The sequence below is a fragment of the Pinus tabuliformis genome, chromosome 3_1 (genome assembly GCF_031772625.1).
Source record: "Pinus tabuliformis cultivar Carrire ecotype Pingquan chromosome 3_1, CPIR1, whole genome shotgun sequence".
Classification (NCBI taxonomy): domain Eukaryota; kingdom Viridiplantae; phylum Streptophyta; class Pinopsida; order Pinales; family Pinaceae; genus Pinus; species Pinus tabuliformis.
Genome location: NC_142301.1, coordinates 750,729,146 through 750,738,387, shown reverse-complemented (window position 1 = coordinate 750,738,387; position 9,242 = coordinate 750,729,146).

The window sequence follows — 9,242 nt, the reverse complement described above, 5'->3', positions numbered from 1 at the left end:
TTGCATTGTTCTTCCTTGTAAATAGTAGCTTTGACCTTCTGTTTCTCATATTTTTTTTTCCACATGTTTTTATCTTTAAGCCACTTGAAAGCATGTTTGCAAAGTAGATTATTATTTCTTTTTAGTTTGCCTACCTCCTCATTTAGTTTTTCATTCTCCCTCACTAACTTTGCATTATTTTTCTTTTATGCTTTATTTTCTTTCTTTAAGTGCTTCTCTAAGATCTTGTTTATTTTTAACTGATCTGTCAATTCTTTTATCTTATTCAAGTGCAACTCTTTTTATAATTCTTGTGTATCTTTTGCAAATGATGTTACATCTACATTATCAAAGTATGAGTCTTTTTTTAAAGCTTCTTTATCCAATCTTTAAATTATCTCTTCTACTTGTTTCGCTGTAGAAAGTGTTTCTACAATCTGTACTTCATGGTCCTTGCTACTTGCTTCTGTTGGGCTCTTTCTCCTATGCCTCCTAGGAGTGGATATGAAGGATGTCTCATTCTCAATCATGACAATGTTGTTTTGCTTCTTAGATCTAGTTCTTGGATAGAGTGGTGAATTCATGATGCCTCTGGTTTCCTAATATATTTTGTACTGCTCCTCCATGACCTGTTCTTCATGCTGGTTTTGGACTAAAAACTCTTTCTAGATTATACCCTGAGATTTTACTTGATGCTCTACAAGATTTTTTTTAAGTCCCTGATGATAAACTTGTTGAAAAGTGTGCAACAAGAAATGCTTGTTGAGATTGCAACAAGATGATGGAGCTTAGTGAAAAGAGTCGCCTTCACTAAGTGGGCCCATAGGCTATTTTTGGCGCAAGTCTATTTTTAGACATATGGATCATGTCTATGGATTGCAGGTTGCTGTTTATGGATGATTGGTCAAGTTGGGAAAAATAGATGGACTTCTATTTTTGATGAAAGTGTGAGTGATCACAGTGTGAGTGATCAAAGTCTATTTTTAGACTTGCTGTCAAAAATAGAAAAGTCAAATATTATTATCTCATAATAATATTTGGACTATAAACTTGATCTTATTCTCTTGGAGCACTTCAGTTTGAGCTACAGAGGTAGCACATGCAACTGTCAGAAGGAAATACACTTTTCTTATGAGTCAGTTGAGTTGTTGCATGCATGACTTTAGTTAGAACTCAAGTGAGTTGAGTTTAGTGGACTGGAGGTGCAGTTGATGGAGTTGTGTTCAGTTTAGCTTTGTTAAACTAGTTGTATTTAGTCTAACTGATCAATAGACTAGAGATGAGTTGGGTGAATTAGTTATTAATTAATTCACAAGTTATTAACTCATAATGCAACTATAGAATACATCAGTTAACTCAGTTGCATGTCAGTGCATGTTCAGTTCAACAGGGACAGGTGGTAGAGAATCAGGTTGCTATCAGTTGTGACTATAGTTGTGCACCAGATCTTGCAAAATCAAGGGATTGAGTATGCCAATGAGTTTGCTCACGTATTTGCCTAGTATTGTAGCCTTTGCTCACGTCCAACAAAGTGTGAGTGATTATTTTGAGGTTAAATACGAGTTTGGGAAGCTATTCTCATCAGTTCTTGAGCAGGTATTGAGCAGTGGAGGCAGGCAAGCAGTGGAATAGATTTGGAGATCAGATCTGAGCTGTATTGTGTGTAACAGGTGGAGATACTTGTGAGAAGTATTATGTTGTGTAATGTTACATGATTCAATCAATATAATATACAGATAGTTGGGGTTTTTAGCGAGATGCTTTCCCCGGGATACATACTGTGTTTATGAGTTTGATTGATGCTTCTATGTGTGGCTGTGAATGTTTCTGCTTCTGTAAATTGATGATCAACGTAGAGGAGAGTATGTATTATACATGTTCCGCTTATAATTGTATGATCAGGATAATCTCTGTGAATATGTGTTAAATTATTCAAAATTTCTACATGGTATCAGAGCTAGATGATTTGTAGAAAAAGTTTCTACATGGTATCGGAGCTGCTTGATTTGTAGAAGAGATTTTTACAGGATATCAAGCGAGGATTGATCATCGGATCTATTATTCAGAAAGTGTTTACATTTTATTTCTTTAGGCAGAGTCTGTAATCGGGCCAGGTAGCCTCTGGATTCATCCTTCTTTTGGAAGGTGAGATATCCGGTGAATGCCCATACAGTCGATCTCTGTACAAGAAATACTTTGTTCTCACAAATTCTAGATCGGAAGCGGTTGAGTTTTTGTGCTGGTGGAATTCGAATTTAATTCCAAAGCAAGAGAGAAACTCAGAAACATTCAGTGTGAGAATGGAGACAGTATGCCCCAGTATCTCACGAAGTTCACCCAATGCCGGGATGAACTGGGAAGTGTGGGGGTGATTGTTGGATGAGGATGGTGAGTCTAGCACTCCTTGACCTTCCTAAGAGTTGGCATAGCTACCAGGACTTGGTGAATGGAAGGAAGAAACTGCCAAATTGGGAACGACTATGGTCGGATTTTATGCAGGAGGAGATTAGACGGAGCACCAGAGACAGTTCTTCATCCATGCAGGATGAGGAGAACTGTGCCTTAGCGAGTAAGGTGAAGAAGGGGAAGGAGAAGGTTTCTCTTTCCGAATCTTGTTCTTCCAGTGATGGGAAGAAGGTTGACAAGTCGAAGGTGAGATGCTTTCGTTGTCATGAGATTGGTTTATGGGTCAGGAACCTGTATGCTCTTGAGGTTCAAGATGCATGCAAAGCCTTGAGCAGCGAGGCAACTGATGGAGACTTGGTGGTTGAGAGGGAGCGTATATTACCTCTCAACATGCAGAGCCTGAAGAAGTCTCAGATGATTGTGGAGGAGCCACGATTGGTGCAGCAGCTTCAGGAGGTTGTGGAGGAGCCACAACAGGGGAAGTTGAGAGGAGATAGAGTAGAGACATCTACTCATCCAGAGACCTCCAGTAGGGGGAAACTTCGAGCCAGGTGGGTTGAGGGATCGCATGCAGCCATACCTCCAGGTAGGAGGTGGGGTGATGTGGATTGATTGTCCCAAGGAGGAGGGGCAGGATCCTTGAGGTACCCAACCTCTTGAATGAGACCTTGCTATGGGAGCCCCGATGTGTAGTAGCAGGAATTGACTGATTGGGTAGAGACAGATGTGGATGGAGCGGCAGAGAGAGCGACAATGCAGGGAATCCCAGGACAACGCATAGCTAGCAGGCTGTAGTAATGCGAGAGGCACAAGTGTTTTGCACAGTGCTAGGTGGCACAGAGAGGTGTGCAATGGTGCGAGATGCATGGAGATGTTGCAGTAGCGCAGATGTCAGAGAGGGAGCACTTGTCAGTAGCAGGTAGAGCTTCAGCATCAGAGGATGTTTCTATCCCAACAGGGAGGTCAGTTGGGAGGTGCAGTGCAGATGCAATGCTGGGAGATAGAACCAGCAGTAGCACGGATGCAGTCAGAGATCAAAGTGACAGAGGCTAGAGCAGTCAGATACTGAAGAGCACAGAGATGCAGAGTTTTAGTCGACAGAGGCAATAGCAGTCAGAGACTTTGATGACAGAGCAAGTGGACCGGCCAGATGTGTTGCATGGAGAACATTCTAGAGTTACAGGATCGGGTTTGAGAGGAAGCCTTTCTTGTTGAGAGGGAGTGTTGAAAAGTGTGCAACAAGAAATGCTTGTTGAGATTGCAACAAGATGATGGAGCTTAGTGAAAAGAGTCGCCTTCACTAAGTGGGCCCGCAGGCTATTTTTGGCACAAGTCTATTTTTAGACTATGTCTATTTTTAGACATATGGATCATGTCTATGGATTGCAGGTTGCTGTTTATGGATGATTGGCCAAGTTGGGAAAAATAGATGGACTTCTATTTTTGATGAAAGTGTGAGTGATCACAGTGTGAGTGATCAAAGTCTATTTTTAGACTAGCTGTCAAAAATAGAAAAGTCAAATATTATTATCTCATAATAATATTTGGACTATAAACTTGATCTTATTCTCTTGGAGCACTTCAGTTTGAGCTACAGAGGTAGCACATGCAGCTGTCAGAAGGAAATACGCTTTTCTTATGAGTCAGTTGAGTTGTTGCATGCATGACTTCAGTTAGAACTCAAGTGAGTTGAGTTTAGTGGACTGGAGGTGCAGTTGATGGAGTTGTGTTTAGTTTAGCTTTGTTAAACTAGTTGTATTTAGTCTAACTGATCAATAGACTAGAGATGAGTTGGGTGAATTAGTTATTAATTAATTCACAAGTTATTAACTCATAATGCAACTATAGAATACATCAGTTAACTTAGTTGCATGTCAGTGCATGTTCAGTTCAACAGGGACAGGTGGTAGAGAATCAGATTGCTATCAGTTGTGACTATAGTTGTGCACCAGATCTTGCACAATCAAGGGATTGAGTATGCCAATGAGTTTGCTCACATATTTGCCCAGTATTGTAGCCTTTGCTCACGTCCAACAAAGTGTGAGTGATTATTTTGAGGTTAAATACGAGTTTGGGAAGCTATTCTCATCAGTTCTTGAGCAGGTATTGAGCAGTGGAGGCAGGCAAGCAATGGAATAGATTTGGAGATCAGATCTGAGCTGTATTGTGTGTAACAGGTGGAGATACTTGTGAGAAGTATTATGCTGTGTAATGTTACATGATTCAATCAATATAATATACAGATAGTTGGGGTTTTTAGCGAGATGCTTTCCCCGGGATACATACCGTGTTTATGAGTTTGATTGATGCTTCTATGTGTGACTGTGAATGTTTCTGCTTCTGTAAATTGATGATCAACGTAGAGGAGATTATGTATTATACATGTTCTGCTTATAATTGTATGATCAGGATAATCTCTGTGAATATGTGTTAAATTATTCAAAATTTCTACAAAACTTGAGCTTATTTTGGTTTAGTTTCATATTTTACTGACTCTATCATCTTGATCATATTTTGGGAGAAGAAATAAGGCAAGTTTATTTTTACTTCTCCTTTAATCTGTTGGAGCAACCTGACATGGTAAAGGTGTGCCACACTATGGCCTCTATCACATATGAAATTTTTTTGAATGATCAAAACTAACTGTCCCCATGGCTCGTTGAATCATTCCCTAGGTGTGCCTTTAGTTCTATCAAAGGCTCCCTTCTTGTTCTTCTATGAGAAGAAAGTCCATGCTTTCTCTTTAAAGTGTAGACTTTTATGGTAATTTTCTCCTGTCAATGGAAGATCTAATGCTTGGGAGATGTATTCTGGAGTCAATGGAATGATTAAGTTCCCTACCATAGTTTGATCTTGAGCATAGTTGTTTACAAACTCCTTTGTTATACTCTCACTGTGCCCATTAAACCTCTGAAGAAAACCTATAAGCCCAACTTGATATAATTTCTCTATTGTTTCCTTCTTCCACTGCTCAATTTGAAATTTTGGTTCTATTCCTGTGGTCATGTGTTCTGAAAACCAATTGATATATCCCTCTACTGTCATTAACCTCATTTTTTAAAATTAAAATAACAATAATTCATGGATAGAGATCTTTTTGATTCAGTTATACATTGTAGTAGTAGGACTTACCTTTTTCCTGATACTCTTTAGAAATAATAAATTCAAGCTTGTTTAATCTCTATCTCGTTGCAACAATAAGTCACTGTTATTTTCAAACATTACTCTTTGTTGATGAAAAACAAAAACAAACATCCTGCTTATTCTCTGATGCAAAAAAAAAAAAAAAAAAAAAAAAAAAAAAAAAAACAAACAAACAAACAAACAAACAAACACTCTATGTTATGTTCTCTTTCACTCGAAACTCTGCTCTGTCCATATAAATGAAATGTTCTTCTTATGCATATCATTCATTATATTCACTGTTTATAGGAAAAGAAATTGATAATCGAAACTCTGTTTTGATTTTGATATTATATATATATATAAATCATGCCATAGCCTCTCCTTTCAATTTTCGTTTCTATAACTCTTTCCTATGGTTAACAAATTCATTTATATGTCAAACTGAAGTTGTTTTCGAGTTCACTGTCTCTTCAATCAATCCCATTGTTTGTGCAATCAAACTATAATTAATTCAATGTGTATTCAACACTCTATTTTAGCAACTAACTCGACGATTCTTGACTAAACATGTGTTTATGCAATCAAACTACAACTAACACTCTGTTTTATCAACCAACTCGTCGATTCATGCTTAAACATGGAGGATCTGAATCGATTTACCTGCTTGAGATGGAATGCCGTGATTTCCTCTGTATCGTGGCCCAATCAACCTGCGTTTCATAATGTTTTCTACCGTTAAACTTTATTTGAAAACCTTATGTCTTTACTGATGACAAAGTCTTAATGAATGACAACAATGACACATTGTAAATAGTGGTAAAAGTGCTTATATCTTGGAGTCAAACTTGTGTTTCATTAAAAATGCCGAGATTTCCTCATCAAAACATCCGCTGCATTTATTGAAAGAAATCGAATTTTCGCTTACCTTCTTGCTCATGAGATCTTTCTTAGTTAATTCTGCTTACTTTTACATGATTGCTAGTTCTCTCGGCTTATCCCTTAGTCTACTCTGCTTATTCTTCTTATCTCTCTGATTCTCCACTGCTATATTTCTTGCTTCCCTCCTCTCGGTTTGATTTCCTTTATTTCTGTGTTTTCTTTGTCAAACCATTCTCCACTGGGCTCTCGAATGTGTGCTAATAGCTCATACAACATTCGTTGTCCTCCCTGAGCCTGCAAATGGCTATGATGGTGGAGAGAAAGCGATTTTACAGAGGTTTGTGTGTAAAAATGGCGGAGGTGCAGTGTATGAGTTTTGGTTGAATGCAAAGACTCGGTGTTGTTTTTAGTTGAAACGTTTATCGCTGTGTTTTCAAATTTGGTTGACCGTTCCCACATGCTTCAACCTCTGACTGCTTTCTTTCGTGGCTGTCTTGCGTTTCTTCGTGGTTGTCCTCCGTACTTACCTATAGTGCTTACCTCCACGTCTCGGCTTTTCATTACCTTAACCTTTGACTGTTGTTTACTCATATCACCGTGTAGTCATCCTACCATACATTTGCATTTTCCACCGACCGATATGATTTCTCCATCCCATACCTATTCACAGTGCATTTTGATTTGATCACCGCCCTTTGAAATTCATTATTGTTCTATTGCATGGACTTATACCCATTAAACTTCATCATGCCTCCACTTCGTATCCATTTCCAATGTATTATGCCACTGAAACGACTTCATGATGTTTGTTTCATTGCATGGCATCACATTATTTGTTTCATTGTGTTATGATAACCTTACACTCCATAGCATCATATTTGTTATGCGCTTTGCTTATAACTTACCGAAATGAATTATTTCGATTTCCTTTTACTTTCATAATGTGCGCCTTTTCAATATATGTAATTTAATTTTAAAATGACCATGTTAAGGTCATATTTAAAATTAAATTTATGATACTAACTTTTGTATGGTTTTGTGGGTCTAGGGTTTGACTATTGGACCCTTAATTTCTAATCCATTTGCTTTTTGGTAAAATTACTTAGGGTTAATATGAAATGAAGATGTGGTATTTGGAGTATGAATATGGAATTATATGGGCAGGATAATGGATATGGAAATGAATATATATGAATAGGATAATAAGAATATAATGAGTAGAACAATGAAGGTAGTGAAATGTAGGTAAAGGATCCATGCTAGGTATTAAATTGATCTTAACAATCTCTAGATTTTTTTTTTTAATTTTGAAATTTCAGGAGCAAAAATGTTTACTCACTGTACTTTACTCCCTCATAGTATTTGATGATGTCTTCTGGTCAAATAATAGGTGAAAATGTCTTGGACGGATCATCTAGGATAGATTGCAATGTAGACTTTATTCCTGCTTCATGTTTTTGCATTCATCATTTATTCAAGATTATTGAATATTGATGTTATTCAGGTCCCTTCTGCAATTGGTACTTGATGACTCAGGTCCCTTTTGACATGTATATTTCTTATGCAACATTTGTCATATAATACATGTTTCTTCCAACATTTCAAGTCCCTTCAGCACAATGTTTTTAATAATGTTTCAGGTCCCTTCTGCAATACAATTCAAGTTTCTTCTTCAATTCGGCTGATCAAACTGAGTTCCTTTTGCAACTTCCCCCTTGCTTATCTGAAGACTTGTCCTCAAGTCTTGTATTGTCCACCAGGGTTCATTCTACAAAATCAAATTGTCATAAGAGTGAAGCAAAATAGAGAATTCATACAAGCCAAACTAGTTGGTTTTGCTCCATGAATTTAAGTTTGCTTTGTGCCAGTTGCCTGGTTTTCACAAGCAAACTTTTTTATCCTTTTTTTATTGTTTTTATTGTATTATTTTTTTATTCTTCTTCTGGATTAATGGAAGGCATATTGCTATGCTATTCCATTACTTCCAGATTGGTATTTTTTGTCATTTGTTTCATAAAATATTCTTTATTGAATTGTAGACTTTAAGCATATGTCTGTTAACTACAAATGAAATAGATTCATGATCAATTGTTTTTATCTTGATAGCTCCATTATCATAGATCTCCTCTATTTCATATGGCCCCAACCAATGAGTTGTAAACTTTGCCTTGAAATCTTTAAATTTGGAGTCAAACAATAGTGCCCAGTCTCCTTTGTTGAATGTTTTGTTCTTGATAAATCGATCATGCCATTTCATCCTTTGCTGCTGCACAAGAGTTGTCTGCTCCACTGCTTGCTGTCTCATTTCATCCAGTTGATTCAATTCCATTATTCGTTGTTGTTGTGCTTCAGATAATTCCATGCCTAACTTTGCTGCTAACATGAATGTGTGTATTTGAAATTCTATGGGTAACATGACTTCTTTTCCAGACACTAACTGATATGGACTGAACCTAGTTGTGTTTTCCCATGTTATCCTGTATGCCCATAGTGTATCTCTTAATTTGTCTGACTAGTCCTTCCTATTCATTTGTCTTGTCTTCGTCATGATATTCTCCAGGACTTTGTTTGTCGACTCTACTTGTCCGTTTGCTTGAGGATGGTACAAAGTTGATTTTCTATGTTTGATCTTGTACTTTTTTGTAAGATCACGAACAAGCTTGGAAGTAAACTGTTTGCCTTGGTCTGTTACAATTTGTCTCGGTATTCCAAATCTGACAAAGATTTCCTCGAAGAGGAATGTGACTATTATGTCTTCTGTTGCTCTTGCTACTGCCTTTGCCTCTACCCACTTAGTAACATAATCAATACATATCAAGATGTACTTATTTCCATTCGAAGGTGGATTTATT